At 36.7% G+C, this 24,673-nt stretch overlaps 1 long non-coding RNA gene across 1 annotated transcript in view; it reads left to right on the forward strand.

The window, feature by feature from the left end:
- The window catches only part of LOC128662258 (uncharacterized), an 83,432-nt gene extending 63,779 nt beyond the window's left edge, over window positions 1–19,653 (forward strand). Inside the window, exons 2-3 of the long non-coding RNA XR_008402730.1 lie at window positions 19,325–19,423; window positions 19,503–19,653. This is a non-coding gene — a long non-coding RNA (uncharacterized LOC128662258). The remainder of the gene's footprint in view (window positions 1–19,324; window positions 19,424–19,502) is intronic.
- Window positions 19,654–24,673: the final 5,020 nt, after the last annotated feature.

Here is a 24,673-nt window from a genome sequence, read left to right on the forward strand (position 1 = left end):
TTTAGAAACCCAGTGTTAGCCGCAAAAAATTGAGCGTAGAGCAAAATTTAGCTCCACATCTCACCTCAATACCAGCACTGCTTATGTTAGCGGTAAGCAGGTAAAACGTGCTCGTGCACGATTTCCACATAGGGATCAATGGGGCAGAGCCGGCTGAAAAAAACCTAACACCTTAAAAAAAAGCAGCGTAAAACTCCTAACGCAGCCCCATTGATTCCTATGGGGAAACATATTTTATGTCTACACCTAACACCCTAACATGAACCCGAGTCTAAACACCCCTAATATTACACTTATTAACCCCTAATCTGCCGCCCCTGACATCGCCTACACCTGCATTATATTATTAACCCCTAATCTGCTGCTCCGGACACCGCCGCCACCTACATTATACTTATGAACCCCTAATCTGCTGTCCCCCAACATCGCTGAACCCTACATTATATTTATTTACCCCTAATCTGCCACCCCCAATGTCGCAGCAACCTACCTACCCTTATTAACCCCTAATCTGCTGCCCACAAAGTCGCCGCCACTATATTAAAGTTATTAACCCCCTAAACCTAAGTCTAACCCTAACCCTGACACCCCCCTAACTTAAATATAATTTAAATAAATCTAAATAAAATTACTAACATTAAATAAATTATTCCTATTTAAAACTAAATACTTACCTGTAAAATAAACCCTAAACTAGCTACAATATAACTAATAGTTACATTGTAGCTAGCTTAGGATTTATTTTTATTTTACAGGCAACTTTGTATTTATTTTAACTAGGTAGAATAGTTATTAAATAGTTATTAACTATTTAATAACTACCTAGCTAAAATAAATACAAATTTACCTGTAAAATAAATCCTAACCTAAGTTACAATTACACCTAACACTACACTATAATTAAATTAATTACCTAAACTAAAAACAATTAATTACAATTAAAAAAAATTATCTAAAGTACGAAAGAAAAAAAAACAAACACTAAATTACAGAAAATAATAAAATAATTACAAGTTTTTTAAACTAATTACACCCTAATCCCCCTAATAAAATAAAAAAGCCCCCAAAATAATAAAAAGCCCTACCCTATACTAAATTACAAATAGCCCTTAAAAGAGCCTTTTGCCCCAAAGTAATAAGCTCTATTACCTGTAAAAAAAAGTACAATACCCCTCAACATTAAAACCCGACACCCACACACCCAACCCTACTCTAAAATCCACCCAATCCCCCCTTAATAAAACCTAACACTAAACCCCTTGGAGATTACCCTACCTTGAGAAGTCTTCACCCAGCCGGGCCGAAGTCCTCAACAAAGCCGGGGGCGAAGTGGTCCTCCAGACGGGCAGAAGTCTTCATCGAAGCCGGCCAGAAGAGGTCCTCCAGACGGGCAGAAGTCTTCATCCAATCGGAATTAAGGTAGAAAAAATACTATTGGCCGATGCAACCAGCCAATAGGATTGAGCTTGCATTCTATTGGCTGATCCAATCAGTTAATAGAATGCCAGCTCAATCCTATTGGCTGATTGGATCAGCCAATAGGATTGAACTTCAATCCTATTGGCTGATTGCATCAGCCAATAGGATTTTTTCTACCTTAATTCCGATTGGTTGATAGAATTCTATCAGCCAATCGGAATTGAAGGGACGCCATCTAGGATGACGTCATTTAAAGGAACCTTCATTCTTCAGTTGGACTTCGTTGGAAGAGGATGCTCCCCGTCGGATGTCTTGAAGATGGAGCCGTTCCACGCCGGATGGATAAAGATAAAAGATGCCACCTGGATGAAGACTTCTGCCCATCTGGAGGGCCTCTTCTGGCCGGCTTCGATGAACACTTCTGCCCATCTGGAGGACCACTTTGCCCAGCTTTGTTGAGGACTTCGGCCCGGCTGGGTGAAGACTTCTCAAGGTAGGGTGATCTTCAAGGGGTTAGTGTTAGGTTTTATTAAGGGTGGATTTGGTGGGTTTTAGAGTAGGGTTGGGTGTGTGGGTGGGTTTTAATATTGGGGGGGTATTGCACTTTTTTTACAGGTAATAGAGCTGATTACTTTTGGGCAATGCCCCGCAAAAGGCCCTTTTAAGGGCTATTTGTTATTTAGTATAGGGTAGGGCTTTTTATTATTTTGGGGGGCTTTTTTATTTTATTAGGGGGATTAGATTAGGTGTAATTAGTTTAAAAAACTTGTAATTATTTTATTATTTTCTGTAATTTAGTGGGGGGTTTCGTACTTTAGATTTTTTTTTTAAAATTGTATTTAATTGTATTTAGTTTAGGTAATTAATTTAATTGTGTGTGTGTATATATATATATATATATATATATATAGCTTGAAAGAGTGGTTACAGGCGCAGGACAGGGCCCACCTACAGTCTAAAACCGAAGGGCAATCAGTACATGTATCACAAACAACATAGGATGTGTATATATATATATAAAAAACAAATTAGGTGAAATAAAATATTTAGGAATGTAGAGAAAATTTTGCATAAAACAGTCCATATACGGGATCAAAATAACAGTCCCAGAAGCGTAAACCTCACCAAATGTCTTCCTAGGAAGTTCACCTATTACTACTGGTCTTTTGGGCACACCAACTTACCTGATATTTGGATTCAAGTTTTCTCCACTTGGGAACTATGAGACTGTCCTTATATAGATCATTCTTTTGGGACTTTTGAGGGTCCTTTAATCAGTGGCTCCAATCCCTTTGTGGTCTTATCGTAAATGACACCTATAACTGTATCATTGTATATGAATTTAATACTTTGAACTTTTAAGAATCCTTTACTAGAGGTTTATTCTAGAATTTGGAAATATTATACTGCCACCACGGTTGTCTGAGAGGGTAACCATTAGTGCAGAATATAGATCTATTGTGGCACTATCCCCATTTTGATTCCTATATATTTTATTTCACCTAAGTTGTTTTTTATATATATATATATATATATATATATATATATATATAGACATCCTATGTTGCTTGTGATACTGTACTTACATGTACTGATTGCCCTTCAGTTTTAGACTGTAGATGGGCCCTGTCCTGCACCTGCCTGTAACAACTCTTTCAAGCCATTTGTCTCTTACCTATTGACAGTATACCTTTAGTGGCGGGGGCCCCTATTGATATTTTGTCAGGTTTTCGGGCAGCATCACAGGACCTCCTTGAGTCTCATTGATTTATAGTCATACGTTGAAAACCACTAAGTGCTATAATTGTTTTTCCTTTTTACATATATATATATATATATATATATATATATATATATATATATATATATATATATATACACACACACAGTGGGGCAAAAAAGTATTTAGTCAACCACCAATTGTGCAAGTTCTCCCACTTAAGAAGATGAGAGAGGCCTGTAATTTTCATCATAGGTATACCTCAACTATGAGAGACAAAATGTGGAAACAAATCCAGACAATCACATTGTCTGATTTGGGAAGAATTTATTTGCATATTATGGTGGAAAATAAATATTTGGTCACCTACAAACAAGCAAGATTTCTAGCTCTCAAAGACCTGTATCTTCTTCTTTAAGAGGCTCCTCTGTCCTCCACTCATTGCCTGTATTAATGGCACCTGTTTGAACTTGTTATCAGTATAGAAGACACCTGTCCACAACCTCAAACAGTCACACTCCAAACTCCACTATGGTGAAGACCAAAGAGCTGTCGAAGGACACCAGAAACAAAATTGTAGACCTGCACCAGGCTGGGAAGACTGAATCTGCAATAGGCAAGCAGCTTGGTGTGAAGAAATCAATTGTGGGAGCAATAATTAGAAAATAGAAGACATACAAGACCACTGATAATCTCCCTCGATCTGGGGCTCCACGCAAGATCTCACCCTGTGGGGTCAAAATGATCACAAGAACGGTGAGCAAACATCCCTGAACCACACAGGGGACCTAGTTAATGACCTGCAGAGAGCTGGGACCAACATAACAAAGGCTACCATCAGTAACACACTACGCCGCCAGGGACTCGGATCCTGCAGTACCAGGCGTGTCCCCCTGCTTAAGCCAGTACATGTCCGGGCCCGTCTGAAGTAGAGCATTTGGATGATCCAGAAGCGTATTGGGAGAATGTCATATGGTCAGATGAAACCAACGTAGAACTGTTTGGTAGAAACACAACTCGTCGTGTTTGGAGGAGAGAGAATGCTGAGTTGCAACCAAAGAACACCATACCTACTGTGAAGCATGGGGATGGCAACATCATGCTTTGGGGCTGTTTCTCTGCAAAGGGAACAGGACGACTGATCCGTGTACATGAAAGAATGAATGGGGCCATGTATCATGAGATTTTGAGTGCAAACCTCCTTCCATCAGCAAGGGCATTGAAGATGAAACGTGGCTGGGTCTTTCAGCATGACAATGATCCCAAACACACCGCCTGGGCAATGAAGGAGTGGCTTCGTAAGAAGCATTTCAAGGTCCTGGAGTGGCCTAGCCAGTCTCCAGATCTCAACCCCATAGAAAACCTTTGGAGGGAGTTGAAAGTCCATGTTGCCCAGCGACAGCCCCAAAACATCACTGCTCTATAGGAGATCTGCATGCAGGAATGGGCCAACATACCAGCAACAGTGTGTGACAACCTTGTGAAGACTTACAGAAAACGTTTGACCTCTTTCATTGCCAACAAAGGATATATAACAAAGTAATGAGATGAACTTTAGATATTGACCAAATACTTATTTTCCACCATAATTTGCAAATACATTCTTTCCAAATCAGACAATGTGATTGTCTGGATTTGTTTCCACATTTTCTCTCTCATAGTTGAGGTATACCTATGATGAAAATTACAGGCCTCTCTCATCTTCTTAAGTGGGAGAACTTACACAATTGGTGGCTGACTAAATACTTTTTTGCCCCACTGTATACTGTATATATATATATATATATATATATATTTATATATGTATATGCCATTAATAACTTTGTCCATTCTTGTTTACATTACCCAGAAATGTTTCAACCAGTTTTATTTAAAATGTAATTTTCATTAATCACCTGCTGATACTATTTTTATTGTTATTTATATCTTCAATGTGCACACAGAGAGAAGCACACTCACAGGAACGAACAACCAACTCAATACCATTGTTAGCCTGTTCTATGACGATTTACCACCTGGGTGCAGCTTCTTTTAGCCCAGTAATGCTTTTCACAGAGTAGAACTTTCCTGTAGTATATCAGTCTGATCCCGCCTATAACGGTCAGTCCAGCTCCGAAATACCAGGCAATTCCTCTTCTGAACAAGGAACACAGCAACCCCAGACAATCTTTTCGGCCTATATATTCAATATGGGTATTATTTCCATAGTCCACAAACAGGAATCTCATTTTTTTTTTCATGATTCAGATAGCGCATACAATTCTAAACAAATTTCCAATTTACTTCTATTATCTAATTTGCTTCATTATTTAGGTATCCTTTGTTGAAAAACATAGCTAGGTATGCTCAGCACCTCAGTGCTATTTACTGATTGGTGGCTGTACATTTTATTTGTGCAGCCACCAATAAACAAATAGCACCCAGGACCTGAGCATATGCTTTTCACAAAGGATACCTAAATAATGAAGCAAATGAGATAATGTAAATTGGAAAGGTTTAAATAATGAAAGAAAAAAATCCTGTCCCTTTAACCTCAGATGATGTTTGTAATGCATTTTTTAGTAGATTAATTAATACATTTTATCAGCCTCAAATAATAGAATGTTCAGGAGCAATTATTTTTCTATTGCAAAATTAGCTCATCTGCACTTTTAGCAGAAATTATGTGATCATAAACATTTTCAAGCACATTTGTAGAAATTGAAACGTAAGCAATAATTTATTAATCATATGTAATTTATGCATTATATTATGTCCTGCCACTGTCATACATTTCCTAAAGTTGAACTGGGATAAGAGGTGAGATTATTTTGCTGAGATTGCATTGTCAGGGTATTTGGTTCCTATAAAATGTAAATAATGTGGAAAGGTATAATTACCATAGCACTCATAGTAACACTCTTGAGAATCATAAAACAGCACTGTGCCTTCAAAATAGAATTAATATACCATGGAGACAGTCATAAAAAGTGAAAATGTAATCTAGTAACCATAGGGAACCAATCATAAAAAAATATGGACAAGCAATTAGCAATAATAAAACAATTGTGGTGATACAGAATGTTAGCAAATATATTTTCTATTAAAATATATCACAACTGTTATTCTTATATACAGTACTTAGATTATCTAAAAGAAAGTATATATAAAACACATACAAATACCAAAGAAAACAATAAATGTATAGGTGTTTATATGAAGCACTTTTTAATTAGATTTAATTAGAAATGGCATGTACAAATATACAAGGAAACATTACTGGAGTAAAAAACAATTATATCAGATCAGATCTTTGGTTCATTTTATAAATGTTCCCCAAATTCCCCCCAAACTTAAAGGGACAGTATACACTCATTTTCATATAACTGCATGTAATAGACACTACTATAAAGAATAAGATGCATAGATACTGATATAAAAATCCAGTATAAAATGGTTTAAAACGTACTTAGAAGCTTTCAGTTTAGCTCAGTTGAAAAGGTGGTTGGAAAGCCCACTGCAAGTGGGAAATAAGACACTCCCCCCTCCCCCTTCTTTTGCATATGAAAAGACCCTTTACACAAACAGCAGCAAGCTGGAGAAGGTAGCTGACGGTATTCACATAAAACTTTGGGGCTTGGTTAGGAGTCTGAAAATCAGAGCAATGTTCTTTAAAAATAAGCAAAATTATACATTTAAAAAAAACAAAAACTTTATGGGCTTTATAAATAGATCATCTACAAAACATTTATGCAAAGAAAAAATGAGTGTATAATGGCCCTTTAAGTGTTAGTTTTCTTTTTCTTACTTTTTTTAAAAATGTAGCATTTAAATAAAAAAAAAACTGCAATCAGGAGGGTGTGGGGTGTTAGAAAAAAAACAGCACTGAAAAGTGTCTTTACATTGCAGTCTATGGGAACTGTTTGTTCCCTGTAAATATATATGTATATGCTTATATACATATATATTTATGTGTTAATATGTGTATATACCTATATTAACACATAAATATATATGTATATAGTCATATACATATATATTTACAAGTTGCTGCCATCACTGCGTGACTAAACCCCTTCGCTGCGTTAGTTCTCATGCTGTGTCTCGCAAGAGACACGGCTTGAGAACAAGGCTCCATTTAGAACTTATGGTAGCCTGCTCTCGTGAGTGCAATGCTTCTCAGCAATGCGAACGCAAGCTCACATTCACAATGCTCTCAACTTGAAATACCAGCGTACATTGGCGTGCGCTGGTATTACTCAGTAAAGAACGAATATCGCTTTCACAAAAGTGATATTTAGCGATCCACTTGTAATTTGGCCTTTAGTCTGTGAGAGGTTGCAGGTTATGTTAACCCCTTCAGGGCTGTGCATAATTTTTGCACTTATCCTCTTTTGCCCTGTTCCTGGTTGTCCTTAGTGTATTATGTATATTCTTTTTTTGGAGAAATCTGTTTGTAAAAGTTAACCCAACAGTTTGACATATATTCAAAATAGTGATTCTTTGTAACCAATAATTATAAAATAATTTAAAAAACAAATGTTGTTCTTAAAACTAATACATATTCTATAACTCAAAATGACACTATTTTTCCATTGCAAAAATATATACCAAACTATCATAAAACCCAAAGCAAAATAGGGGGCTATTATCCTGAGTATTTGGATAGAAGAAGAAAATGTATTGTTCTAAACCACAAATAGACTCCCTATCTCATTATCCCATATGGAAATCCACTGATCTACAAGGTTTTGTATGTGATAAAAACATGATACTACCACTGGTTAAAATAGAAAAACTCCACTGGTTTTCTGCCCAGTTTCATCCACCTTTTACCCCTAATATAATGCAACTCCACCCATAAATCCCCCAGAATAAGCCTCCATCATCATCCAAGGAAATATTAACAGGACAGTAAACACCAGATTTTTATATAAAGTTTTTAGTAATGTGTAATGAAACAACTTTGCAATATACTTTCCCCTCTTCATTTAATTTAGCTCTGAAAATTGAGGAGTCTTTTAATTCTCAGAATTTCAAGTGATTGTAAATCCTACCATTTCTAAAATGCTAGGATTTACCAGTGCTATAAATAAAAGGGACCTTCTGTCATGAAGTTTTAAAAAAAAGTATTAAAAAAAAGTGCCAAAAAGTATTAAAAAAAAGTGCCTTAATTTTGCTACAACCTTATTCCTAAATTAAAAGGACACTCAAGTCAAAATTAAACTTTCATGATTAAGATAGAGCAGCAATTTCAAATAACTTTCCAATTTACTCCCATTACCAAAATGTGCACAGTCTTTTTATATTTACATTGTTTGAGTCACCAGCTCCTACTGAGCATGTGCAAGAATTCACAGAATATACGTATATGCATTTGTGATTGGCTGATGGCTGTCACATGATACAGGGGGTGTGGAAATAGAAATAACTTTGAAATTTGTCAGCAAAAAATCTACTACTCATTTGAAGTTCAAATTTAGGGGCCTATTTACTATGGTGCGAGCGGACATGATCCCATATAACGATCATGTCTGCTGCACATCACTGTCGGCATTTATCATTGCACCAGCAGTTCTTGTGAACTGCTGGTGCAATGCCGCCCCCTTCAGATTCGCGGCCGCTAGCAGGGGGGTGTCAATCAACCCGATCGTATTTGATTTTTATAATGTATTTGTTGATTACAAATCTACTGTGTTTACTGGTCCTTTAAGCGCCTTCGGCCACCCACTGTAAAACTATTTATTTTCCATATGGCTGGCACAGCTATTAGCCAAGAGGTGGAATACATCACCTCAATTTTGAAACGCTGTGCTTTACCATCACTTTAAAATGCAACCCTGCTACATATATCCCTAATGGGGTTTACCTGATAACAAATGCAAAGAAATGTACTTTATATCAACATTATGATCAAGGCTAGCCTTGATGTCTGCAGTCTAAAGCACAGATTGGCTCCTTTAAATAAGGCAAATAATGGCTGGAGTTTTTCTATTGATAAACAACTGCGGTAAAAAAAAGCATTTATTTAGGGCCAGATTACGAGTGGAGCGCTAACCGTTACACACAAGCGATAAAGGGTTTATTGTAGGTGTTTGCGCGTGTCGGGTGTTTATGCTCGTATTACAAGTTGAAAGTAAATGTGATCACTTGAACGCAATTGAAGTTAACGTGCATCGGGTTACTGTTAACTCAGAGCTCTGGTTAACTGTTTTGCAAAACAAAAAAGTGTCACAAAACACATAAAAAATGACATTATAAAGTACACTTACACTCATAACAACACATTCTTATACAAAATGACATTATAAAGTACACTTACACTCATAACAACACATTCTAATACAAAATGACATTATAAAGTACACTTACACTCATAATAACACATTCTTATACAAAATGACATTATAAAGTACACTTACACTCATAACAACACATTCTTATACAAAATGACATTATAAAGTACACTTACACTCATAACAACACATTCTAATGCAAAATGACATTATAAAGTACACTTAGACTCATAATAACACATTCTTATACAAAATGAACACATTCTAATTCAAAAATATTGCACAAAAAAGTTATAGGGGCTCAAATATATGAGGTCTCATGTGTTAGAGGAAAAAAAAAGGCAGGCTAAGGGCTTTAACTTTGAGATACATACATATACATGTCCAAAGATGGATATATATATATATATATATATATATATATATATATATATGTTTACATGTTTACACTGCATATGTCTGTAAATACATAAAAACACATATAAACACATATATATGAATGTCTTTATATGTATACATATGTATTTAATTGCATTGGAGCCCTTTGCAGTTAAGTAGATTAAAACATGAAAAAAAACATTTATGCAATATTCATATATAATAAAGTGTTATAGAGTATATTTACTGTAAATATTTTACATTCCAATGTTCTGCACATAACAGAATATGTTCTATGTTTTTATAAATAGATATTCCTATATATATCTGTATATATCCATACCTATATATAATCATGTGTGTGTGTATATATATATATATATATATATATATATATATATATATATATACAGTATATCTATAGGTATAGGTAAACGTATATATTTGTGCAAAAACATCAGATATATGTAGAAATATTTATTTCTAAATATATAAAGCATATTATTCTATGTGAAGAACATTGGAATGTAAAATATTCATATTTTCGACTTCCGGTGGGAGGAGTGTGAGACAAGACACGCACGCTCTGAGCTCTGTGTACCGAGCTCTAACGTTACATCTCCCCAGCTCTGAGCTTCTGTTGGCGGTCTGACACGAGAGATCGCCCTGGGAAGAGAAAGCCTAGGCGGAGCAGATAGGAGGTCCTAAGTTACCACCATGGTCGGGTGGTACCGACAATAGCCATACTATTTGACAGCAAAGACCAGCAGAGACGGTTTCTCAGAGGAGATACGCTGCAAGCAGCAAGGCTAAAGTGGAATGCTTTAAGAGCCGATACAAAGCTGGGAGTCGATATACAGTGGGCAGCTGGTGAAAAAGAAGAAAAGCTGAGACACGGCAAAGCTGCAAAGAGTGACACGCTGCGGTGATTGAGGCGGGCAAGTTCGGGAGATGTCCTGAGCAGGCCGGCCCCCCCCCCTAACGACAAGTGTGGCTTTGTGGTGCAGCAGTAAACAGCCAAATCTGGAGAGAGAGCTACCGAAGGACTATCGATAACCGCAAGTATAAGCCTGTGCACGGCGCAGAACTCTATATTTCTCTTTTGCTGCCGGGGTCAGTAGAGCTAGCCAGGTACTTGTGGGAGAAAAAAAATCTTGGAACCATCATAACAAGCTTGCTCTGACAAGAAAGTCCAGAGGACATGTGTTCTAAGAAGGGTTAATAATCCCAAAAAGAAGGGAAAAGTGTTTATTGGTGGCTACAAGTGACGTTAAGTAACATCCTTAAAGCATAAGCGGAAAACAGTTTGGCCATAGAGTGTATATTACAGAAGTATCTGAAAACTTCAAGGCCTATAGAGCATATCTAGCAGAAGCTCACAACAACACGGTTATACGTGTATTTCGTTTTTAAGGCTTTTTTTTTTTCCTGAGGCAAGCACATGTGCTGGACATTAGTCGCTGGTTATATGTAACAGAAGGACATTCTAACATATTAGTAACAAATTTTCTTTTTGTCCGGCAGGCAATTATGTATATATGAGTAAAGTTGTTCTTTTCTTAATTTTGAACTCGCAAGTCAGCCCTAAAGCATTATATAGGCAGCACTCTAGTAACATACAACTGCTCAGGGTATGAGCTGGCTGAATATTGTTGGTTAATGTATTGCTGAATGTTTGACTGGGTGACCTATCATTTGGAAACAGAATGTATATATAAGCTGGAAAAGATCACTTTAAAATTTAACCCAAGAAGCAGTCTTGGGGCTAAATATAACAACTGTATTGGAGATATTATGCTTATGTTTATATACACAACGGATCTGTAATATTAAGGTGATATAATAGTGAAAGACGGCAGGCAAAGGTCCAGAAAGTGCTTCCGGTCCGTTACAACCCCTGAAATACATATACCCATAGGTGATAGGTGATACATATAGAGTTGTGAGCATTTATAATTCAAATGCACTATAAGCACAATAAAATAAATTAAGTAATAAAGGTAATAAAGGTCTTCAGTTTGAAAGAGTAGCTATATAGAAAAGCTAAAGGTGTTCATGCAGTCTCTTAACGTAGTGGACCTAAAAGCTGTTTGTTGATATATATTGACTTGAAAATTAGCCACTTGAAAATAGGACTGAGTAATCTACCTAACAAAAGCAAGAGAAAGAAGTAGTATAAGTACTGAAAGTTGAAACCGAAATTAAGAGGTTTAATTAATAGATATTTGAATTTAAAAGAAGCAAGACTTCTTTGATGGTATTGAGGTCTAGGGACAAGAGATAAAAAATAATCAGTCCTCTTAGAGGCACTTAGCACTGGTTGACACTTTTTAATGAATTTTGACACTTGGTATATTATTTGAGTGTGTGCACTGTTTTCACATTCACACCCTTTTTTTTTTTTTTTTTTTTTTTTCCTCTCCGTCACTTTTTTTTCTCCTTTTTTGTGTTCTTCTCCAATAGGGAGTCATAATAATAAGCACGCTTGGATTCTTTCAAGCCGATCACTGAATTTGCACAGAAGTTCTGGGGGTATTTAGAACCCAGAAACTAATGGAAAAATACGTAACAAATATCAAACCTAGATCCCCAGCCATGCCACCAAGGAAAGACAAAAAATGTAATAAAACAGTACAAGAGGTAATGGTAGAAACAGCATCAGAGTCACATCAGACAGGAGAGAGAGTTGTAGACACACAAATTACGAACAACCAAATAGTTGATCTACTACTCCCACAATTTGAGGTAATTAAAAAGGAACTGTCTGGTCTCACTGTTGAGATCAGGCAATTCTCAAACAGACTGACAGAAGTAGAGACGCGGGTCTCTGAGCTGGAGGATACATATATCCACCAGGAGGAGATCACACGGAAACTTACAGACACTATAAAAACTTTACAAAACAAAGTAGAGGACCTAGAGGACAGGTCAAGAAGAAACAACGTGAGAGTGGTAGGCCTACCTGAAACACCTGAGTATAGTGACCTTTTGCAATTTGCTTCTGAGACACTGCCACACACCTTAGGTATGACAGCTCAAGGGGGACAATTAGCAGTAGAGAGAGCACACCGTACCGGCCCCAACAGGGCGGGTACGGATACTAAAAATAGACCTAGAATGATCACGATTCGCTACCTTAATTTTCAAGACAAAGTAACAATCATGAGGCAATATAGAAAATGTCACCCATTGATTATAGGTGGTAAACAGATATTAGTGTTCCAGGATTTTTCAGTAGATACATCTAACAAGAGAAAAGAAATGTCCCCTTATTGTTCAGGACTGATTAAGGCAGGGATGAAAGCGAATCTAAGATATCCTGCGAAAATAATCACTGAAGGAAAGGAAGGGCAGGTAGTGTTAAACTCCCCAGAAGAAGCAAAGCTATTTTGTATTAAAAATGAGATAACTATCTAGCTCCTCTGGGCTACACATAACAGGTTTAAATGAAGACATGAATGAATATACTGATGGCTAACAGAATAAGAAGATCAGTATGGTTAGGGTTTTATTTTAGATTAAGTTGGGCGGGGTTTTTTTTTTTTTTTTTTTTTCTTTCCTTCTCTTTTTGCTTTTTTTTTCTTCTTCCCCCTCCCTCCTGTCTCTCTCTACTCAGAAATTAAAATACAGGTGATATGGGAGATATTCTGAAGTGCATTTCATGGAATGTTGGAGGTGTCACCTCCCCAATGAAACGCAAAGGTATTTTAAAGACTATTAAAAAATGTAATCCTGATATAATTCTTTTACAAGAACTCCATTTAAGAGAAAATGAAATTCCTAAACTTAAGCCCAAGTGGGTAGCTGAGATAATAGCGACTCCCTGCATAACAAGGAAAGGCGGCGTCGCCATAATGATAAATAACAGGTTAACTTATAATATAATAAAGACAGAACGAGACATTGAAGGCAGATTTTTAATAGCTCAAATAGAAATAGATTCTAAGAGGTGGACATTTTGCAATGTTTATGGCCCAAACAGCTTTGATAAGGAATTCTGGAATAAACTTAAAGATAAACTAATTCCTTATTTAGACCAGAATTTAATTCTGGCGGGTGATTTCAATATGACCCTATACCCAGAAGTAGACAGATGGAGACAAAAGAAAAGCGCTAGTAAATATAAAAGAGAGGCTAGTTTTTTCAGAGAATTTTGTAAAACCTTAAGAGTTAAGGATATATGGAGAGCCCAACATCCAGATACGAGGGAATATTCCTGTGAGTCTAAAGCGCATAAAAACTTCTCTAGAATTGATATGTTTCTAATAGAAGAAAAAAAATTGCAAATTGATATTGAAACGGAAATTTTAGACTTTATTCTATCGGATCATGCAATTATATCCCTTAAATTGATATTACGTGTATCAGAGCAGACAAATGCAAACACTTTCAGATTCCCTGGGTATATGGTTAATAATTTAGGCTTTCGTAACTGGCTGACACAAAGATGGCAGGAGTATGCTGATTTGAATCAAGGATACAGACACAAACCAGAAATTTTCTGGGAAGCGGGTAAAGCCGTATTGAGAGGGGAAATTAAACAGTATATGATCAGAAAGAAAGAAGAAACAGATAGCTAGGGAGGTACAACTAGCGAACCAACTCAAAAACCTATACAGAAAGTATATTTTAATCCCCAATAAGGTATCCTGGGATAAATATGTGAGGGCCAAAGCAGAGAGAGAGCTGTTTTTGAACAATAAATGGGCATTAGAAGATATTAAAAACAGGAATTACTGGCAAGGCATCCAAGGAATATCAGCCAAGCACTTGGCCAAAATGAGGGAGGTTAGGAAAAACAAAAATCTTTGTACTCTGATAAAAGTTAAAAATAACACTTATACGAAAGCGACTGAAATTCAGGACGCATTTCATAAATATTATCAAAAACTTTACGCACAAGGGGAAGTAGATGTGCAGGCAAAAGAGAAGTTCTGGAAAGAAATCACTTTACCTAAGCTGGATAGAGAGAAAGCAATACAATTAAATACTGAAATAAGCATTGAGGAAGTAAACATAGCCATTGAAGCAATGAAATCAGGGAAAGCTCCAGGCCCTGATGGAATATCTGCCGAATTTTATAAGATACTGAAACCAGACCTGGCGGGAATTTTGTGTGAAATTTTTAACCTATATTTTGGGCATAACCAAAAACAATCACCATACTTTACGGATTCGATAGTGACCTTGATTCATAAGAAAGGCAAACCAAAAGAAGATATGGGTTCATACAGACCCATATCTCTACTTAATAATGACTATAAGATACTAATGGCTATTATCGCAGATAGGCTTAAGAAGGTAGTTGGGGACATTATCCATCCAGACCAGACGGGATTTATGCCAGGGCGAAATGCCGCCAGAAATATTCGTAGAGTATTATTAACAATTGAGCATTACTACAATAAATTACATAAAACAGATAGCAAATGCAAATCAGATATGGCTTTAGTAACTATAGATGCAGAGAAGGCATTTGATTCGATAATTTGGGATCACATGATGACCTCTCTAAAGCAGTTTGGGTTCTTTGGCAATATGGTCAATATAATTGAACTAATATATAAAATGCCCAGATCACAAATCTATGTAAATGGAGCACTCACGCCGTATATAACGCTTCAAAGGGGTACTAGGCAAGGATGCCCGCTATCCCCAATACTTTTTAATATTTCATTAGAACCACTTGCAATTTATTTGAGAAAAGAGATAAGGGGGATTAATCTTGGTAAACAAAAAATAGTCGTATCACTCTATGCAGATGACATCATGCTGTTCTTAAGCGATTCAAAGACAGATATCCCAAAAAGTCTAGAAATAATAAACTGTTTTAGTAAATTTACGGGGTATAAGATCAACACCCAGAAATCTGAGATTTTATGGCTAAATAAGACTAAAAGAAGTTATATTAAACATCCATTTAGAGAAGTGACTACTATAGAATACCTAGGAATTAAGCTAGGAAATAACCCTCATATGTGGTACACCCTGAACTATACGCAGCTTTTTTTAAAGTTGGAAACCGAAATACAAAGATGGAAATTGCTTTTCCTTTCCCTCTCAGCTAAAGTTATGGTAATCAAAGCTATCTTTTTTCCGCGTTTAATGTACTTATTACAAAATTTACCATTGTTTATTCCTAAGCAGGATTTACTTAGATATAACAAAGCATGTGCAAAGTTTTTTTGGGGAAAAGGGAGACCCAGAATAGCGACAGACAGGTTAACTATACCCAAAAAATATGGTGGTATGTCTCTACCAAATTTAAGATACTACAATTGGACCACCATGGTAAAATATGCAATAGACTGGTTAACGGAGGCGCAATATATCACATATTATGATATAGAGTCGGAGTTGATAGCCCCCTTTAATCTGAAAGCCGTCCTACACCACTCATATGGAAAATTGCCTGGTAATATCAAACAGTTGTTGACATTTTCAAATATAATATTGGCATGGCAAAAGTATTGTAAAGTATTGGGGATAGAATATAGAATATCACAATATTTACCTATAATTGGAACACCAGCATTTTCACCAGGCATGCATAATGTAGTATTTAGGGAATGGCAAAACAAGGGAGTTACATATTTTTCGCAGCTGTTAATGGAAGGTACAAACAATATACAACTATTTAGCCAGATTGCGGGTAAGTTTCAGCTTCCCTCAAATAACTTTTTTGCGTTTCTACAAGCTAGAAGCTTTATTACAACATTAACAGCTGAGACAAATTCGGAATGGAGGCTATGAGAAATAGAGGCAGGTGTTAAACGTTATAAGGGGGGGATTAGAGCAATATCTTATTGGTACGAGGCGCTATTTATAAAACTGGGGGACAATTACTTGACGGGGATAAGAGATAAATTTAAAAAATACTTTCCTAACATACAAGAGGAGGACATCAAGAAGAGTATAGGAGTAGTTACAGAGACCACCCCAATAGTTAGCTGGAGGGAAGCTCATTGGAAAATACTGAATAACTACTATCTTACTCCAGACAGAATTAACAAATGGGCAGCAGAGGGCCTGAGTCTGGGATGCTATAAATGTAATGCGGAAAGGGCGGACCTTTTGCATTGTTTTTGGTCATGTCCCAAGATCAGACAATTTTGGGGAAGAATTAACTATTGGCTCAATAGATACATTCAAATACGGATGGACTTTAATCCAGAGGTTGTCTTTTTATTATACCAAAAACAGATAAGGCCAGGAGATAAACAATTAATTAATACTTCTATTATGGCAGCGCGAAATTTAATTTTAAGAAAATGGAAACTTAAAAAATCCCCAAAGATGGTGGAATTTACAAAACTGATAAGGACACAAATGGCAGCAGAAATATACGACAAAAAACTTGCCTTGGAGCATAATCTCCGAAAATATTTCAATAAATGGCTCAAAATAATTGTAGAATGGCCAATTGAGATACAAAAACAATTTATAGCCCCGCTAAGAAATTCATTAGCTTTCCAGACTTTGATATGTGAAGAGAAGATACCCTATCAGTGGGGTGAAGTAAGAGAGAGGATGGCGTAGTGGTAGGGACCGGGGGGAAAGGGGAAGAGGGACTAGCTCTAAAAAAATTTTTATTTATTTATTTATATTTATATTTTTTTTTTTTTTCTCTCTTTTTTTCTTTTTGTTTTTGTTGTTGGTATGTGCAGCAGGGTAAACTTGAAGGTAAAAGGTTTTTTTAAGAATTATGTTTAAAAACCCAGCATTGTGTGTAAAGCAGTTTGACTATGAAATGTTAACAAGATAAAAGCGGTTAGCTTTGTCTGATTTTCTTTTATGTGAAGCATGATAAGGAGCCCTGCGAGGCGCAAAATGACGAACTTGTGTATTCTTTTTTTTTGTATTACACATTGCTGGATATAAATAAAGTATTAAAAAAAAAAAAAAAAATATTCATATTTTCATGTCGGGTTAGCACACCGAAGAATATGCAATTGGGTTTGTGAGCGAGTAGGGTGTTTTTTTCGTTACTTTTTTTGCTCCATTGACTTCTATGGGGGAATAGATTATCGTGTGTGCAATATTCTATGTTCGATTATTTGTGTCTGTCAGGTTAGCGTGTGAGTGAAAACATTTTACTTTCAACTTATAATACGAGCGCAACCCGACATGTGCAGGAAGCTTACTTCTAGCACAGTTAAAGCTAGAGTGGGAGCCGTAATTGCTCTCCACTTGTAATGTGGACCGTAGGGGTATATTTATTATAGTGCGGACGGACATGATACAATGTAGAGTATCATGTCTGCCGCACATCGATAAATACCGACAGTATACGCTGTCGGCATTTATCATTGCACCAGCAGTTCTTGTGAACTGCTGGTGCAATGCCACCCCCTGCAGGTTTGCGACCAATCGGCTGCTAGCAGGAGGTGTCAATCAACACGATAGTATTCAATCGGGTTGATTTCTGTCCACCACCTCAGAGCAGGCGGACAAGTTATGGAGCAGCGGTCTTTAGACCGCTGTTTCATAACCTCTGTTTCCAGCGAGCCTGAAGGCTTGCCGGAAACAAGGGGCATCAAGCTCCATACAGAGCTTGATAAATTGACCCCATAGTTTATAATGTCTTTTTATTTAATTATATATATACTGGCAGTTCAGTATTGACATCACATGAACAAGCTGGTAAGAAATATCCAAATATATCAGGTGCAGCAGGAGTAAGTACAAATTAGTAATGAAACAGTCTTTCAGGTAAGTCGATGGCAACAAACAATGCACAAGTTTAGCAGAAGCGTAGATACAGATTTGGTTACTAGCACTTGCGTTAGGACTATGCATACGTCTCAAGAAGAAGGTAAATGTCTGCAGAACTCAGTGTAAGCAGCGTAACATACAACAGGTGAGTATGGAAACAAACATCTAGCGATACTTGCGGTTTACACAGCATGAAGTCAGTCAGTATTGCAGTAGCTGACAGTGTGGGAGAAGCAAATACAAACTTCAAGGGACTGTAGTATCCGAAGGCAAACTGGAACGGGTCAGAGAGACACAGCTTGTAGGGGTAGAAGCTGAGAGTGCAGCGTGAGCTGAAGCGGGGTAGCGTGCTTGCAATTATGGCGTACTGGACACGTCACAACAAAGTGGTTTACACAGCATGAAGTTAATCAGAATATGCGTAGAGGAGCTTAGGATATCAGCTACAATTACCAATATTCAAGCATTGTGTTATGGTAGGAGTAAACTTAAGTAGGCATCATAGGATGGGAGGAGTATAATGTTAAAGGCACAGATACAGGTTATTACATCCATTGACTTCTATGGGAGAATAGGTTATCGTGTGTGCAATATTCTAAGTTAGATTTGTTGCGGCTGTCGGGTTAGCGTGCAAGTGAAAACAGTTTACTTTCAACTTATAATACGAGCACATAAAACATGTGCAAAAAGCTTACTTCTAGCGCAGTTAACACTCGAGTGGGAGCCGTAACTGCGCTCCACTTGTAATCTGGCCCTTAGTGTTTAATGTCTTTTTATTTAATTATATTGTAATACTCAAACCTTCTGTGACAAATAGGTGAGACAGGAGTACTACAAAGCTTTCAGGAAGATCCATACCGGCAAAAACAAACTTGATGGGATGTCCAGTAACACTGCACCGATTACCCTAAGAATTGTGAGTTCTTTATTCTCTTCATTCTTCTCTCTGCCTGATTATACCACAGTTTTTACAGAATATCTGTATTTATTTTCAGATTGACACATCAGAAGGATCAAAAAATCTCTCTGTCACAGAAGAAGGGACATGTTTCAGAAAAGAACAGTAATGATCTGAATAAGCGCCTGTATTAAATCTACGAGTGTGCTCATTGCTTGCTGGGAATAAGCCACTTTTTATCAATATGGTACCAGAAACAGAACAAGAAAATGTCTCTTTACACTTTGGTTTTAAATATCTAAGTCATGTTTAGTTATGTATAATGAAACGATTTTTCAACATATTTTTATTCTTTACTTTCCCCCTTTTCATTCAGTTTAAATATAGAAATTGAGCAATTTCTAATTCTCAGAACGTGAAATGCACCCTACTGACTTCTCAAAGCTGACTCTGCTAAATCTAAATCTGTCTCTAATTGTTTGCAGCAGATAAATGCAAAACAGTGTACTTTGTACTAGGACTATGAACTTGAACCTTGTCCGTCCAGCTTCATGGCGAGCAGGCAGCAGTATGGATATAGCGCATATATTACGAGTTAAAAGTAAATGCGTTCGCTCAAGCAGAATCGAGATTTACGTTCGTTGGGTTAGCACTACTTCAGAGCTCACATAAAGGGTAGGGGAAGAAAAAAGTTGAATTAAACACGACATAAATACACTTAAAAGTGCAGTCACACTCATACAAACACTGTCTAATAAAAATAGTTTTAAAAAAATATTAAAAAGTTATAAGGGCTCAAATATATATGGTATAAGGTGTTTGACAAAATAAAGGGCTGCAAAGGATTTTAACATATAAATACAGTATGTATATACAGTGTGTGTATATATATATATATATATAGACATGTCTAATTATGTTTATGTATGCATGTGTGTATATATATAATATGTTTTACTCTATATTTGCTGTACATATTTCACATTCCAATGTTCTTCACATAGAGGATAATATAATTTTTATTGTAAATACATATTTATAAAATGCTGGACAGATAGCTCAGCATGTTAATGCACTGTGGCTGAGCTCTGTAGCAACCCAAGGGTTGCAGGTTTGATCCCTGGTGAGGTCCACTTACTTAGCCTTTCATCCTTCCAAGGTCGATAAAATGAGCAGCGCCTTGAGACCCTTACGGCTGATTAGCTGCGCTTTACAAGTACCCTATACATACGTACCTATATTTATTCCTATAGATATCTATTTTACATTACCATTATCAGATATGCATAGAAATATATATTTAATAATAAAAATGTGTTTTTTTTCTATGGGAAGAACATAGGAATGTAAAATATAAGTAACACGTGCCCATGAAAACTTGGTTTAGTCTTAAAGCGTGTTTTTAAAATAATAAAAAATAAAATAAAAAATTATTATAAATACTGTAAAAAATGCTAAATAATCCATAGAATATATATATATTCGTATATATATATATATATATATATATATATATATATATATATATAAATATGTATTTACAATAAAAAATTACATTATCCTGTATGTGAAGGACATTGGGTTGTGAACTATTCATAAAGCCTGTCCGGTTACCGCAGGAGCGATAGTTGTTTTTTTTTCTGCACTCTGCATTGACTTTTATGGGGAGAATACATTAACATAGTCACTGGTTTTTTTTAGCGCACTTCGGGTTTCGCTTGCATGCAGACTTTTTACTTTCAACTTGTAATACACACGCTATCCAACGCTCGTAAAAAGCCTCTGTCTACTGAATTTTTTCTGCTCGAGCGGGAGCACTAAAAAACGCTCCACTCGTAATCTAGCACTAATGTTTTAATATGCATACTAAAACAATGTTAGAGTATATATTATTATTATTTTTAACCAATTTTAATTTAAAAATGCAAATTTTAACAAGAAAAGCCACTGATACAGTAAGAATACAAACTAGAAAATAAAACTAACTAAAAGCTAAGGTGCAACCAGCTTAAAAGCAAGGGGCTACTGCATAATGAAGAAATAGCAAACTCCTGATAAAACCTTCCTACAAAAAAACATGAGCATTAAACAACATAACAAATACTGGGAATGACTATATAACTTTAACATTTGCAGTGGAATAACTTTAAAGTTACCTTTGGAATGTGATCAAGAGGTAGATGGATGGTCACAAGCTATCAAACAAACCCGAGCTTCTTGAATTTTTGTTCCAGGAGTGGCATAAAGTCACTCAACAGCAATGTTAAAGACTGGTGGAGAGCATGCCAAGATGCATGAAAGCTGTGATTGAAAATCAGGGTTACTTCACCAAATATTGATTTCTGAACTCTTGCTAAGTTTAAACATTAGTATTGTGTTGTTTCATTGGGGTAGATTTACCAAGCAGCAGATGCTGCTATCAACCCCCGTACTTTTTGGCTCGCCAGAAATTTTAGTTAAGAAGCAGCAGTCTTAAGACCGCTGCTCCTTAACTCGTCTGCCACCTCTGAGGCGGCGGACAGCAATCAGCCCAATTGGATACAACCGGGTTGATTTACACCCCCTGCTAGTGGCCGATTGGCTGCAAATGTGCAGAGGGTGGCATTGCACAAGAATTTCAGTAGCTCTCATCCTATTGGCTGATTTGAACAGCCAATAGGATTTCAGTACCTCTCATCCTATTGGCTGATTTGAATTTCAAAAATCAAATCAGCCAATAGGAATGCAAGGGATGCCATTTTGAAAAGGCTTTTGTAAAGGCTCCCTTGCATTGAAGATTCAGTGTACGGTGGCGACCATATGAAGAGGACGCTCCACGCCGGATGTCTGGAAAGATGGATTTCCTTTTTTCATTTTCATTTATCGATGTGCGGCAGAAATGATCCGTTACACCGGATCATATCCGCCCGCACATTGGTAAATCTACCCCTTTGTCTTATCATGTCCGCCTCACATCGATAAATGCCGACAGCGTATTATCATTGCACAAGCATTTCTTTGGAAATGCTTGTGCAATGCCACCCCCTGCACATTCGTGGCCAATCGGGTACTAGCAGGGGGGTGTCAATCAACCAGATTGTATCCGATCGGGATGATTGCTGTCCGCTGCCTCAGAGGTGGCGGACGAGTTAAGGAGCAGCAGTCTTAAGGCCGCTGCTTCTTAACTCCTGTTTCCGGCAAGCCTGAAGCAGGGCCGGATTGGGCCACCGGGATACCGGGAAAAATCCCGGTGGGCCGGGCCGGAAGCAGTATAGTGTGGAGAGTAGCAGTCAGAGCAGGTAAATAGACAGTGACACTCAGAACCACACACACCGTACCTGCCTGGCCCCCCTGCCCCTGAATCAATCATCATGATTATGAATGCAAATAATGTGTGCAGTATATACACACGCGGTTGTGCACTGAGACAGACTACCGTAGTGTGTGTGTGCACTGCAGTGACTGCAACATAATTGCCATGCAGCCAGCAGCTACAGCGTGCAGAGGGCTGTTACAACAATCTGTTCTGCTGCAGGAAGCTGTCAGCAGCTAATAGGTTGTAATGCAGTTCAGCTGCTTTTTACAGTCCTCATGGCTAGCTAAAAACATGGAAGGGAAGGAGCAGTAAATCTAAGCTGACAGCAGTACTAGCAGTTCTGTGTGTCATCTCCCTCCCTCCTATTTTCACTACACGGAGCACACTTTACTTGCCTGTCAAAAGGTAAAAGTACATTTGTGTGGGGAGAGGATCTACAGAGTTCCCCTCTGAGACTTTTATTTCAATAGAAGGTATAAGTGTTAAGGAGGGAACAAGAATACCAGTGCCTTTACTGCATCATTCTATTAAAAATGACTTTCTACTATTACTATCCTTGCTTTGTTTTCCACTTTAATATATGCTTTATGGAAACTCAACCTGACAGTCTTACGTTTGTTTTACTATGGATTTCTGTGCCTATTTCATTTAGGATGCAAAAGGATCCTCTATGCGTTATGTGAGCAAGTGACCTAGTGTTTCATAGCATTGTTTTAGAAGGGTAGTCACAGTTTTATACACTCTGATATACTATAAATTGATAAACTGATGTTCTAATTTTTTATATTTAATTTCTGTAGCTCTTCATTTAATGGTCAGAATGATATTGTAAATTCAGGTAATCCTGAGGATATTACTGTTATCTTATTTTTATATACCTGCTTTTATGATGAGACCACATAGATAAATTTTGATCTTGCTCCCTGTGGTCTGCAAAGTTTTCTCATATATTTATATATATATATATATATATATATATATATATATATATATATATATATATATATATATATATATATATGTAGGATTAAGTAAAATGTGTCTCCTCAGAAACCTGAGTTGACACAAGTGTTACTCTGTAGTGGGCGCTGGTCAGAAAGGTTATAGGAGATAATGGCTGCTATATAAGACAAATACTGGGAGGGTTGTAAAGCCCTAGACAGTAAGAGTAAATATGTATTCGAAAAGGTGGATACAGCGCCTATATGTCCAGTATACTGTAGAGGTATGTAAGGCGTATGTATTATAACAAAAAAGAGAAAAGTAAAAAGTACATCAATGTAAAGTATACAATACTAAAAGAAAATAAAAATTAAACAATATCAAATATTATAATAAAAAATATATATAAACATACAACAAATAAATAATGAATGAGAGTCCAGCTAAAGATAGCATATAAAATATATGAACTTAAAAATAGTGTTCATAGAGGTCCTGGAGATGATATAATTCGTGATAAATCTCCAGGTGTAGTAATTATGTAGGTTATAGTTGGTATATACTACCCTTACCAGATATTACCTCAATCGAAATGAGGTAAGTATGCCGCACTGGGGGTAGATATAGATGATTGGATTTCCTCCTTGTATTCTGCTATGGTGCCTCTTGTGATGTTCGTTAACCTCTTGGAGTATGCAGGGATAAGTTTCTGAAGGTGAGTTGATCCCTTGTACTTCCTATGGGTTGATGGTTGGCCTCTTGGAGTGCTCTTTCTGTTCTGGTATTGACTTTCTCCAGCATAGAGATACCCAGGGAGACACAGAGAAAATATATAGTGTAATACTGTTTATTTGTTAAAAGAGCATAAAAATACACTTTATATTGCACTCACATTTGACAACCTCAGACAATATGAGGTATGTATATAGCATATATATTTAAAAGAATCTTTCCACAGGTTAGAGAGGGATGTGTAATCCCCAATCTTAAATGCAAGTCTCTTAAAGAATTTACGTGCAGCTGTGGTGTGT

Source organism: Bombina bombina, chromosome 6 (genome assembly GCF_027579735.1).
Source record: "Bombina bombina isolate aBomBom1 chromosome 6, aBomBom1.pri, whole genome shotgun sequence".
Classification (NCBI taxonomy): domain Eukaryota; kingdom Metazoa; phylum Chordata; class Amphibia; order Anura; family Bombinatoridae; genus Bombina; species Bombina bombina.